At 41.3% G+C, this 14,617-nt stretch overlaps 1 protein-coding gene across 1 annotated transcript in view; it reads right to left on the reverse strand.

Moving 5' to 3' along the window:
- Nucleotides 1-14,617, reverse strand: part of LOC122792731 (cingulin-like) — a 1,533,502-nt gene that overhangs the window by 803,283 nt on the left and 715,602 nt on the right. The window lies entirely within an intron of this gene.

Below are 14,617 nucleotides of genomic sequence, written 5' to 3' on the forward strand. Positions count from 1 at the left end.
ATCACTGCAAGCTACACTGAATGAAACTTTGGCGGTGTATATTCTCGGAAACAGCAGCAGGTTCAATGAAGTGGACTCTACATTAAATGAGCATTCTGATGCTATCTACACAAATGCTAATAAAAGAAAACTCAGAACTTCAGATACAAATTGTGGCATCATAGAAAAGACCAGATAGTATGGCACACCAGCTGTTAAGACAATGATGATTCTGCCCATGTAAAACCCAGGATTAATGGGGTCCCAGAATCACTGGAATCTTGAGACTGCCTTCAGGTTTTAAGAAATACCCTTGCAAAACGGACAAAAATTAGAGAACAGGACATCGAGCTGAAAATAACTTATCATGAACCCTAGCAAATCTACTCAAGATGTCCACATGCATCAAGACCTGGTAATAAAACTAGGAACTGAGACTGCAGTGCTCATTAATTAAAACTTAATTTGGAAAATGTAGAAAGATGGCACTTTTTATTCTAGTTATCAAAGCTGACATAGTAAAAGGGCTACAATTTAAATTACTTCCAGCAATCATGAAGATCTTTTCCTTTTTGTCTAAATCCTTGACTGACTCTGTTCAGACATTAAGTACCTGCTCAGCAATTAATCAGGAAGAGAAAACAACAGCAGTGAAAAGCAGAAAGTCCTTGCAGTGGAGTGATAAGCTGTATGCAAGCATTTTCCTACTGTTTAAGAGACGGATAGTGTTACATGAAAGGGTGATTCTAACTGTGAAAGACAGAAGAAAATAGGATAGGCATGGCTATCTAGGTGTTGGAATTCATGGGGTAATTGGCTCCATTAAGGAACAATGAGTTACACTTCTAATAATTGCCTTGTTCTGCTGTTTCTACTTTCTTTTATACACTAAGGTAGCGTTGGATGATCTGGTAAATTGGCAAGTGTACTTTGTGAGAAATATGTGCTATTTCCTCAAAGAGAGAGTGCAGTATATTTTGAAATGAGTACAGTTGCCACAGGACCTAAAGTGGGTGGGCCTGCTTTATGTTAAACTGTGATGCAAGCCTACTTAATGAATCTGAGCGACAGACTTGCTAGAAGCCTTATGATACAGGGAGAGGATTACCAATTGAGTTCAGTCTGGAAGACCATATAGTCAGAAGCACACGTGGTCTTACTGTGTCATTCTGTCTATTACAATTATTAACAGTTTGAGTAAAATGCTTTTTCCAAGACTTGATGCGTGCCCAGTGTCAAATTTTGCTGTGATAATGAGCTGGCTAATGGAATTAAAAAACTACACTGCATATACCAACTTCTTCAGATTTGTCCGGTGTCGGTCTCAGAATATACCACCTGATGTGAACCTGCTGACATCTCATAGACAGTCAGTACTGTACTGAAATGAAACATTTTAACTAATTAACAATGTGTGTGTAATATATATTTTTGCAACCTTTTTATTTTTCAATAACCAAATACATATACACGTACATCTACAATGGTACTTACAAAGAACAAAATATTAAAGGCAGACATATAAAGAGAAAAAATGTGAAAAAGAGAAATTTCTCCTCTGATGGTTATCTAATAATTATTTGTACTTTCAATACAAACTAAAGTTTGACCACCAAACTGTTAAAACAATCTTTTGTCAGTGAGATAACTTATTTCCAATTTTCTAATCCTCTTATTTATTTTATAACTGTGCTTGTTACAAAGAAAATTAAGGTTATTTTCTTTGATGTATGGATACTGTGATGAAAATGCTGCTGAGTTAAACTGTAACAAAGATCAAGTTTAACAACAGCTGTTAGAAGTTTGGATTCTCAACTACTCAATTCTTAGGCATGACTACCACACATTGGCATAGTCTTATATGCCCACACCCATGACAACATTTCACCAATGCAGAACAGCCATCCCATTTTAGGAGGGATGCAGTAAACCCTGTCAAATATTTTCTGCTGAGTAACTTTTCCTAAATGATCATATTAGCACCACAACACCACAAAATTCAGAAACATCTGAACCGAGTAAGTTGTTTATTCCAAACAAGTATCAGTCGTGATAATGTTATTAACATGGACACTTTATAAAATTCTTAAGTCATGCTAAGACTTTCTTCCCTTATAGTTGGATGAAAATAACTGATGCAAATCACAGCTTGTCTTCTTGGCTATGGATACAAATATATTTCACTTAACTGAAAAACATCCAAAAACAATATCAGCAAGCTGAAATAATTATAAATAAAATTTCTTAACAGGTTCCCAGTTTTTGACTTTCATGTAAAAGCAAAAACTGCAAAGAAAAATGAAGTGAAAGGCTCTATTTTTTTCTATTAAACATACAAGTTGTTTTAAATCAGGACACCTTGTTATACTTGCCAAGATCATAAATGGTGGATAATCTGGTAAGTAGTAAATTAGTAAATAGTTTCATAAGTCTTGACTCCATTCATAAAGAGTTACCTAAAACTGAATAAGAGACTAAACTCAGGGTCATTCATTTCAACCTCCCCTGCCATGGAATTTGCTGGCTTCCACCATTCAAAATAAATTTCCTCCAAAGGTACCTAACCTTTGAATGCCAATAACCTGTTGTGGGAGCATTTTTTTTAATAAAACAAAGTCTAGTAATACAAATATGAAGTTTTAAAAAGTTCATATGACCAAGCAAAGGAAAGGCACAAACATTATCAATAGGTTCATAAGTAGGTACTAGGCTAGCTGCCCTTGTAGGCCATTTTAAGCCTAGACAAGTTCGCCTCAAAAGATGAATAGTAGCAGTGTGTTACTTTTCAATTTTGTCATAAATATAACTTACCTGACAAAGAGCAGCTATTTTAACAAGTTTTTATAGATAATACCAACCTAGATATTTCATTTCTGAAGACACATTTTTGATATATGGGAAGATTTGCAGGGAACATCAACATTATTATTTTTTTTTTTAACTGATTTTATAGCTTGTAGGCAAGAAACACTTTGCTAACTGAAAACAATCTGTAGTTATGATTTACTGATGTGATTGTTCACACCAGATCTGCAAACACCACAAGTTATCGATTGCAGTGTTTTAGTTCAACTGGATACAACATTATACAACATTTTGGTCATTTTGTATAGCAAGTACAATTATGTTCGCATCAGCAAAAAGAGAGTGGAAAAAGGAAAACCCTGACAAACACCCTGTATTTGGTTCTTAACTTCTGAAGTAATACTATTAATACTAACATAGAACATAGTACAGTGTTTAAAGAGTGCTTTAACAGCATTAGAGATGTTTAACGGGAGTTTTAGTTTATCTAAAATGGAAAAAGACCACCTGATTATCAAATACCTTAGAAGCATCTACATAACAAAAAGTTACAATGGTCTATAAATTCTGAGTGCTGTTTTGGAAGTCTACTGAAACTGCCTGTAAAATATGGATTACACTGTATGTTATCCTTTTGGGAATGAAATCAACCAGCTAGGATGAATAACTTTCACAAGTGAAGAGAGTAAACAATTAATTTATTAACTTTACACAGATTTTATAATCACAAATAAATAATGTGATGGGCCTTCAATTTTTTTAATGCCTTTAGGTCTTTTACTGATTTTAGATTTGGAATTGACGTCGCCAACAAAAAATATGCATCAGTTTCAGGGCATGATGTTGAAGAATTGGTTTCAAGTTCAGTTCAACAGGTAAGTATGTGGTAAATCAAAGTAAAACAACTTTCATAATTTTAAAGGTGCATAACTGTTTTAGAAATTATGTTGGTGGTGGTGCTTTAACTCTATAAAAGAAATAGCCATATTAACATGTACTTTGTAGTGTATTTCATGCTGCAAAGAATCTTGGTCTTACTCAGGTTATATCAAGTAGCAAAATAATTTAAATCTTCTACAGAACTGGTAAGAATTTCGCTACAGCAGATACAAGAAATACAAGTTAACATTGCTGGCATTAACTTTACTACTGGCAAAACCATACAATAACTCATGACTGGAAAATTCCTAGTATACAGGTGTTAAGGAGACTATCAACAGATTCACTAGACGAATAATAATATACAATTAAAAAACAAAGGGAGAGGTTTTTGAATCAGCAGTATCCTTGACCCCAGTATTTGGGTCATATGGAATTAAACTAAAGGTACAGAAAGTACAGTTTTGTACCTACCATAAATGTAGATGTCCGAACAGGATAGCATCTGCAGTCATAACAAATGGGTTGTCCTGTCGTCAGGCAGCCCTTCGGTCGGCTGGATTCCAAAGTCTGGGTCTGGCCTCGGCTGGTGTCGCACTTCACCCGACGTCATCTCTCCTGGTCTTCGGGTATAAAGGCATCAGCCGACGCCATTTTCCTCAGTGTTTCTTGCCCCAGATGCCAGTTGCCCTCTTGGAAAACTAAATTTTGGATAAATGCCAATGTTTCCAAAAAAATAGTAGGCAAACACAAAAATAAGCATGTATGTACATATATACAAACAAATACACCATAAGAGATCCCCCCCTAGCTAGCTATTAGGAGGGTAAATACCCTAGGAGTACCACAGAGGGGAAGGAGGGTGGGTAATCCTGACTGCAGATGCTATCCTGTTCGGACATCTACATTTATGGTAGGTACAAAACTGTACTATGTCCTTCAAGGATGCATCTGCAGTCATAACAAATGGGTAGAATACCATAGCCAAACTAGGGGAGGAGGAAGAAGAATTATGGTGTAGTTAGGATCCCTTGCAAGACAGCAGTGGCAAACCCTGCTCGGGATCTAGAATATAGAGGTAAGTTGTAATGCTTGGCAAATGTATGCACGGAGGTCCAAGTAGCCGCCTCAATAATGTCCTTGGTAGCCACTCCTCGTAAGAAAGCTGTGGTAGTGGCTGTAGCCCTTGTAGAGTGAGGTCTTATGTTCTGTGGAATTTGCTTTCCATGGTAGGAGTAACAGAATCTTATGCAATTTCCTATCCATTTAGAGATTGTCTGTTTGGAAATCGCTTTTCCTTCCCTACCTGTTGCATAGGCTACTAAAAGCTGGTCAGTTTTTCTGTTACCTTTGGTTCTGTCCAGGTAGTAGCGTAACTGTCTATGTACATCCAAGGTATGCAGCAGTCTTTCCCCCCTGTTCTGTGGTTTGGGAAAGAAGGTAGGTAGGTGGATTGCCTGGTTTAGAGACACTCTGGATACCACCTTAGGCATAAATGTAGGATTAGTTCTCATGGACACTCTATCTTGATGGAAGATTAGGAAGGGTTGTACTGCCATTAAGGCCTGTAGTTCCGAAACCCTTCTTGCTGAAGTAATTGCCAGTAGGAAAGCAGTTTTCCATGATAGGTGTTGAAGATCTGCTGTTGCTGCTGGTTCAAATGGAGGGAGTGTCAATTTTTCTAGCACAAAGTTCAAGTCCCATGCTGGTAATGGTGGTTTCCTAGGAGGTTTTACATTCTTGATTCCTCTGAGGAACTGCCTGAGTAGAGGATGTGAGAAGACAGGGGATCAAGCTGTATTCTGCAGAAATAGCTGATGCATGTATCTTGATGGAGGAATAGGACAGGCCTGTATGTAGAAGCTCTGCCAAGTACTCCAGGATGTTAGCAATGTCTATCTTTGACACATCTTTTCCTCTTTCAGTACTCCAAATGACAAACCTTTTCCATTTTCCTGCATAGTTCCTTCTTGTTGAAGGTCTGCGGGCTTCAAGGATAATGTCTTTCACCCTTTGGGATAAATCTGGGTTAGTTGCTGTTATGTGATGTTCCAGGCAGTCAGTTGCAGAGTTTTTAAGTTTGGATGCATGATGTTGTAGTTGTTCTGAGTTAACATCAAAGGCATCAGGGGTAGTGTCCACGTTCTCCCCCGAGACATGCTCCTCAGCAATGGATACCAGTGTTGTCTTGGCCAATTTGGAGCTATCAGAATTATCCTTGGACGTTCCCTCTTTGATTTTCAGTAGTACCTTGTGCATCAAAGGAAGAGGTGGAAATGCATATGCTGTCAGGCCTTTCCAACTGAAGGATAGAGAGTCCACCTTCCATGCTAGTGGGTGATATGTCCTTGTGCAGAATTTCTTGAGCTGGTGATTGAGTGGGGATGCGAATAGGTCTGTTTGTGGCATTCCCCATTTCTTTGTGATGGCCTTGAAGATGTCCGGGTGTAGCATCCATTCGTGAGCATCCGAGGTAGTTCTGCTTAACATGTCTGCTAGGATGTTTTCTTTTCCCAGTACAAATATTGCCTGTAACTGGATGCTGTAGCTCAGAGCCATATTCCAAAGGTCCAGAGTCATTCTGCATAGGGGGTATGAATGAGTGCCTCCCTGTTTGTTGATGTACCACATGACTGTGGTGTTGTCTGTCCTTATCATTAAATGGCCTTCTTTGAGGAATGGTCTGAAATTCTGGATTGCTAGTTTTACTGCCAGCATTTCTTTTTGATTTATGTGCAGGTGCAGCTGGTCTGGAGTCCATAATCCTTGTATGCATTTGTCCAGCATGTGTGCCCCCCAGCCTAGGTCTGAGGCGTCCGTTGTGATGGTTTGGCTTGCTTGAAAGTTGTGGAAGGGCAAGCCTGGGTTTGACTGGCATGCTTGAGCCCACCATAGGAACTCTTGTTTCAGGCATGGGATTAGTGGGATTTCGGTTTCTAAGCTGTGCCTGTGTTGAGACCATAAATTCTTTAGGTACCACTGTAGCTTTCTCATATGCAGTCTGGCATGGGGGACCAGGATTATGCATGATGCCATGAAGCCCAAGGCCTGCAGTACTTTTCTTGCTGTTAGTTTGTTCTGCTTTGTTAATGCCAAGAAGTAAAGAGGGAGTTGTTCTTGTTTTTCTGCAGTTAGGAATGCCATCTGTTTTACTGTGTCTAATTCCGCACCCAAGAATGTTCTTGTCTGGGATGGTATCAGTCTTGACTTTTTTAAATTGACTGTGTATCCCAGGGCTTGTAGTAAGCAAATGACTCTTTGTAAGTCTTTTGTCAGCTTGCTTTTGTTGTCCGCTTGTATCAGGCAGTCGTCCAGGTATGGATAAATTTGGATTCCCTGTAGCCTGCAATGAGCGATTACTGATGCCAGGCATTTTGTGAATACTCTGGGCGCAGTAGATAAGCCAAAGGGCAATGCTGAGAATTGATAATGCTCTGATCCTGCAAGAAATCTGAGGTATCTTCTGCAATTTGGTCGTATGGGGACGTGCAGGTATGCCTCCTTGAGATCTAGAGTTACCAGCCAACACTCCTTGCCCAGCATGGGAAGAAGTTGCTGTAGGGTCAGCATTTTGAATTTTGGGACAATGATGAATGTGTTTAAGACGGACAGGTCGAGAATAGGTCTCCAACTTTTCTCTTTTCTTGGTACTAGGAAGAGTCTGGAGTAGAATCCTTTGCCCTGTTCTGTTAGTGGTACTCTTTCCACAGCTCTCATCTTTGTTAATTGAGCTATCTGCTTTAGAGCTTCTGTTTTTTGATTTGGAGGTAGTTTTGGCATTCCTCTTTTTACTGGTAAGGTGTGGAAGTGAAACCTGTAGCCTTGGTCTATGGTCTGCAAAATCCACTTGTCTTTTGTGATATAGTGCCAATTTTTTGAAAATAAGGCTAACTTTCCGCCTAAAGGTGCTGCTATTTGTTCCCTGGTAGGCGGTGTCAGAGCCAAGTCACTGTGATTGTCCTGTTGCAGTGGCAGTGGTTGTGTCGGTGCCTCGCTGGTTATTGCCTTGCCACTGGCGTCCTCTGTAGGCACCTCCTCTGGATTGATTTCTGCCTCTGGCACGTCTATTCCTGCCTCTCTGAGATTTTGAGGAGTCTGGAAAGGACCAATTTTTGGAAGGCCAGTTCCTGCTAAACCTTGGGGCTGAACCTGTAAGAAATCCTTAACTGTTTGTACAGATTTTGCCTTCTCTTCCATTTTCTTCATTACTTGCTGAGCAGGAGTACCAAACAGACTGGCCTTATCCATAGGAGCATCTAACAGCTTTGCTTTAACATGATCCGGCAAGACCTGTTCTTTCAACCATGCATGCCTTCTTATAACTGTGCCAGTCATGGCTGATCTAAATGAAGCCTCCAGTGCATCATAGCCACATTTTAAAGAATGGTTACTAACCTGCTGAATGTTATTCACCATTTCTAAAACATATTTCTTATCTAAGGAGTCATCAGAGGACAGTTTCTTAGTTAACTGATCAAGCATAAACTCTTGGTATTGGATCATATGAAACTGACAGTTCAAAGCTCTAGCTGAGAGAGTAGCAGAGGTGTAAACTTTTTTCCCCCATCTCTCTAAGGACCTGGATTCCCTTTCAGAAGGAAGAGGGTTTTTTTGCTGAGGTCGAAGCTACTGCCTTAGGCCCCTGGGAGATAGTCTCAGGATCTGCAAGTGGGGCCTTGTATAGGTGATGATGAATGTCTGGTACCCTGTAAAACCTATCTGGTTTGGCAGGGGCTGAAGGTAAAGTATCAGGAGCAGTGCAAACATCATTAAATGCATCATTCACAACAGGCAGAACTGGAGGTATAGCTAAGGGCCTATGTTGTGGTAAGTGTAGAAAGGTCCTAAGCCTTTTTCTTGAATCTGAGAAATCTTGTCCCTGCCATTGGAATTGTTCTCTCATGGCATGTAAGGTTTCCCCAAAGGAAAATTCCTCTGGTGGAGAGGCAGATGGAATAGATTCTTCAGCATCGGAATCTTCATAAGTAGAAAAAGGAGCCTCTGGATGGTCTGTAATGTCTGAGTCATCCGAAGAATCATCAGAGGACACTGGCTCTGGGGGCTCTGCTCTAGGTCTCTTTTCTGGAGGCTGAGAGGCCCTGTCTGGGTTAGATTGGGATCCCCTAATTAAAGAGATGAGATCCTCTGCCAAAGTAAGCATTTGTGAACTGGAACTGGGCATGTGTGAGGGGGGCTTAACAGGCACTGATTTAGCAGTTTTGGCTGCTTTAGCCCTGGCAAAGGCCTTAATAGACATGGCTGCAGGAGGCCTAGCAGCACCACGTGCTGGGGTAGAGACATCCAAAGGGATGGTGTCTGATAATTCAATAGGAACCACATTAGTAGGCAAAACTTCAGAGGCCGATTCAACTAGGGTAACAGGAGCCTCGATAGTAGTCATGGATTCGGCTGAAGATTGACCCGTTTGCTCGGTTTCGGCCGAAACCGAGACACTCGCGGTTTGCTTAACCGTGGTTTCGGCCGAAACCGCGGACCGCGAGTGTCGGTCTTTTTCTTTGCATTTTTTAACAATTTGAGTAGTCGGAGGATCCGACGGCATAATGTACGCAAAATCTGAGCCGAAAAACTGTTCAGCAAACTCCAACCGACGCCTAAGCGTTCGTCGGTTGAAGGAAGCACAGGCTAAACAGGCTGCTACGTCGTGGTCTGGGCCTAAACAAGGTAAGCAGTAAGAGTGGAAATCCTTATGAGGTATTTGTTTCCCACAAGTTAAACAATTATTTAATTTTTCTGACATCGGCTGAGGCAAGAAAGAGTCCCCAACGGGGTACTTAGCTTTTTAGAAGTCTTCGAAGTAGTATTCGGTAGTAGTAATCTCTGGATCTGACCGACCGGCACTTGCGAACAGCTTCTGCTTCGGGCGCCACGCGGCAAGAAAGACTGAGGAAAATGGCGTCGGCTGATGCCTTTATACCCGAAGACCAGGAGAGATGACGTCGGGTGAAGTGCGACACCAGCCGAGGCCAGACCCAGACTTTGGAATCCGGCCGACCGAAGGGCTGCCTGACGACAGGACAACCCATTTGTTATGACTGCAGATGCATCCTTGAAGGACATCAGCAAATGCTGTATCCAAGAGATGTCCAACTGAAACTAATGCGCTGGTATTTTGAGAATTTCATAATCGCAGTGTCAAGTAATTTGTATCAGATGTGTGGTCGTGTACGTGTAGTGAACTGACACATGACTAGCACTAATTGTTTTATGGGAAAATGTCAAGTGCATGTCAGCTGAATATGTTTGTGCTATTATAGTTTTGAATGACTAAAGTTTTTGATTCTAAAACAGAAAGGGTTTTGTCAGCCACTGATAATCCCCGTCCTACCTATGGTAAAAAAAAAATGAAAACATATGCATCTTCCATGAATTCTAGTACCATGTTCGTGTAAAAGCTGATCTAATGGTGCACTTCAAAAGGTATGAGGAGCTACTCTTCTGAATATGAATGGACTGATTTAAGAATAGTTCTGACACCACTTTCAGGAGGAATCATGGGTTAGACTAAGAGACCTGGAGTCTTACAACACACAGGATCACTGACAAATTAGGGCTTGTAGGTCAGAAATAATGCAGGCAAAATAAGGGCCATAAATAGCAGTGTCTTCTAAGAAACACCTGGTTTGAAAGGAGGATGGACAGGTCTGTCAGTCTGAAATTCAAATTCCTCATAAAAAGTGATTCAGAGTGCAGATACAGAACCTGTTTAAGAACTGCTTAAGTATCTGGTGATAAGCCACAGGTCTGCTCTCCACAAAGTGAAAATGAGCAAAGATATTGCAGAACAAGTGAGAACCAAACAGTGCAGCAAGATTACCCCCATAGTGCCCAACTGAGTTGGCACAGGCAGCGCTATTTAAATGGAGAACTTCTTCCACTAAGCAGAAGAAATCTGACAGTTGGAAGGCTTCCTGATGGTTTCCATCATCTCTGAGACTCCTGCTGAGATGTCAGGCAGCAGTGCATATAAGTGACAAACCAGGTCCTGATATGAGTTGCACATTAATTCAATTGAGAGAGACTTTCTGTGCTGAACAATGCTGCTGGGATCCTCATTTCCTGAACCACTCTTCCCAGCCATCAATGAGTTGCTCGAGAAGACAGAATGTGACCACTATCAGCTCCCCTCTTCCCACTGGGGAGAACAGGGTAACAATACTTTCTTCTGTGTACAGAACAGGTCCTCAAATCTTCAGCAACATGAGATGTCTAGAACTACTATTCTAGAACTACTATTCAAGGAATAGCAAATAGTGCAGTTGCATCCATAAGAATATGAACTGTTGTAAGAGCAATGCTTCTTTCTGTGGCCCACTGTCAGACATGCATTTCTCTATCCAAGATATACAAGCACATTACCACATCATAGACTGACTGGATTACTGCAGTAACAAGAGCTCTGGTACCAGTTCCACTTCCAGAGCTTTTACTTCTTGTAGTAGCAAATGATATACATGATGTCCCTCTAACTTGGGAAGTCCACTTCCCTTGGACCAGAGAGTACCCAAAAGGGTGCACTGACAGCAAGGCATCTGTTACTAGGAACAGTTATAGGTTAGACTGCAGGAAAAATGGAGAGTGGTAGGAATAGTCCAGTGCAGGAAAAATGGAGAGTGGTAGGAATAGTCCAGCACTCTAAGGCCCATCAACAGGAGTGTGACTGCAGAAATCCTTGAGACAATGCTGGATTTATAGCCAGTCACACCTAAATAGCTATGTAATGCCACCTCAGGTATGCAAACAAAACTATGAAAACTGGCCAATGTCTAGTCCATTAAAAACAGAGGGCTCCAGCCTGGACCCACTACCATATCCTCACCCAGGTCATGAAGCATGACCTTCTGGGATTTCCATGCCAGCTGGAATGTCCAACACTGCAGTGTGTGCAGCTAAGCCATCACTAACACAACCATGTGAGGTGGAATGAGAAAAGACTTCTAATTTAAGAAGTTCCCTAGGACCTGACCCATAAGTACATTCAAGACAAGGATGCTTCAAATGGACTGTAAGAAGCACGTCATCAAGGCAGGAAAGTATGTGGAAGTCCCTCTGCCACCATCACTAGCCCATCATTAAACAATTTAGGAGCACAGAACAGGTCAAACCACAACACTCTGCAGTGAAAATGGTGATACATCTAGGCTGAACTGAAGGAAATTTCTGTAGGGACCCCAGATATTGTTGTTGTTGTTTGTCTTTCAGCTTTTCCCGGTTAGGCGTCGCCACAGCGGAACTCCGGTCCTCTAATGATTGGCAGTAGATTTTCACGAATGCTGAGGTGCCAGTCCGATGTTCAACCTTCAACGAAGGCACGCCCATTTACGCATGTCTTTCAAACGCTCACCCAACTGCGGGGAGGACATGCAGACTCCACACAGAAGGCACTCCAGCCGAGAATCGAATGGGAGAACCTCTTGCTGTGAGGCAACAACGCTACTGCTGCACCACCGCGGATTACGATTGGGACACCAGATATTACTTGATGAATGTAATTTGGCACATCAATAGGGACCCCAGATATTGATGTGCCAAATTACATTCAAGTACAGCCTGCACACAGACATGCCCAAGCTCATCCCTACATGAAAAAAAAAATATTAGTAGAGGTGGTGCTGTGTAACACATGAGGACCATGAATCCTCCTTAAAGGTCAACCTACCCAGATGAAGGCATGACTGATGTACAGCTTCTGACCACATTGCCTTCTCATGACACTTTGGCACAAGCTCCTCCTGCTGATCCTGGAACTACTCTCCCATTCTCCAGGTGACTATACTGACTCAGTGGCACTTCGAGTATTGTATGATGTCATACTCTTTGCTTGTGATATAGAGGCCACAAGAACACTGCAGGCATGGAGTACAGAAATGTTTCCATGATAATTAGGGGCCAGGATCAATACCACCCTAATAGAAACAATATGAGGAGGGCACAGACCCAGTATACTCTCCCACTTCAAAGTGAAATATTGTACTGTGTGCCAGCAGGTGGTCACATAACACACATGGGAACTAAAGAAAACAATGGCAAGTGGTGAACATGAGAGGAGGGAACTCCCTACAGTTACTTCAGCTGCAGGTCTACCAAGTCAGAGTTATAGTCTCCTTTGGCATTTCTGGTGAACAAAAAAAAAAACCCAAAAAACACACTGGTAATAATAGAAGTTACAGATCACTGCATAGCACTTAGCATGTTAATTCTGACGAAATGGTATTGAAATACACAACATAATATGCATTATATAAGCAAGAGCACACACTAAGTACAGCATGGACAGTATAAAGTAAACATGTAGAAAAGGGGACTATGTTTACATACGTTGGATTAGCAATGTATGTGACATCATCATGCAGTACAAAACACTGTGCACACTGCATATATAACACAGGATAAAATATAATGCATCAGACAAAGAAAGGTTCACAGTAAAGAACCAATAACGGCTTCCTCTGCACACCTTACTAATTTCTGCTAACCCTAACCCAGCACCTTATCTTTCAAAACCCCCTTCTGTAACACTACAGCGCTTTAACTATGCATTCACTTATTCTGATCCTAACCAGTCTACACTTCCACAAACAGTCCTACACCCTAATGCCAAAGCTTTCAGAAAAAGTAAAGATTTCAGCACTGCTTTCAAAAACACTCACTCACCTTACCAACAAACATGCTATGTACCTTTCATTCAAATTAAAAGTTCAATGAACTAAACAACCAACCTCATTTCACGCTCATTCACTCTTCCAATCAGCAGCCAATTAAATGTACTGGAAGATATCCGAGCATAAGTGAGTTTACTGCCACAAAATGAAGCCTTAATTTCAATTACTGTCATTACTCCAAAGAGAAACAGGAGTGAAGGGACATGACTGAAAGCAAACTGGACAGACGTCAGTGGTGAGGGAGGAAAGGTCCCCTCAGGTCAGGCAGCAGCATAAATGGAATGGTAAAGTAAGAACTGATACTAGTGAAGGTACTTCTCCTAAATAAAGGTGGGCAAAGGAAGGAGCCAAACAATTACACAGCCTTAGTCTCACCTCCAATCAAAGAGAAGGTCACAGAAGAAAATCTGTGAGGCAAGCCGACAGGATTTCTGAAAGTTAAGTTTTTTGGCTGATGGCCAAAGCAATTAGTACATACAACAAACAACTTCAAGTCCAACCTGATACAATTTTATGAATGCATTACCACCGAGGCAGACAACTTGGCGCACACACACTTTGGCAAGGCATTCTTAACACTGCACATCAAAGATAGCTGCTTGGAAAACTGACTTTGCTGAAAGGAGTGAATTGAAAAGCATCTTTTGCAAGCAAAGGGTGGCTAAAATCACAGGTGATGTCAGTAAGTTGAGTTTTCAAAGCATACAGTGCTGGGACCAATCACACTAAGTCAAAAATTAGAGTGATCTGGAAACATGTTCTAATGATATAAAAATCAGTAAGGAATTCACCTATGCTGGTGGGGTGGAGAGAGTCAGTCACTAGAGAAACCTAAGGCAGCTCAGATTTAATGCAAGACAGTGCAAGATTATGCAGTTTGGAGAGAGAAATCCATAGAAAACCGTTTTGGGGAGGTGACATTAAGCAGGACACAGGAGTAAAAAGACTTAAGGTACAAGTTCCTAACTTGACTCATGCCATACAATGTGAAAGAGAAGTGAATCGTGTCAAGAAGATGCTGGACTACATTGTGGATGACGTGGATTCTAGGAATGCTAAGCGGCAGTTCAGTTCACAGCCAGGACACTGTAAACAATTTAAAAGGCAGCACAGCTGAAGGGAAATTAGACTGGTAGGAAACATAGCATGCAGTTATCAAAATGCAAAATAAATGGAGGGGCCAGGGTATGAGGTCAAAGTTGGACACATACATTAGAAGGCAAAACAAAAAAATGGGGTTATAATATGGCTGCACTAAGTTTTAGAAGCAAGTG

The sequence above is a fragment of the Protopterus annectens genome, chromosome 2.part0 (assembly GCF_019279795.1).
Source record: "Protopterus annectens isolate FY-2018-M chromosome 2.part0, PAN1.0, whole genome shotgun sequence".
In the NCBI taxonomy this organism is placed as follows: Eukaryota; Metazoa; Chordata; order Ceratodontiformes; family Protopteridae; genus Protopterus; species Protopterus annectens.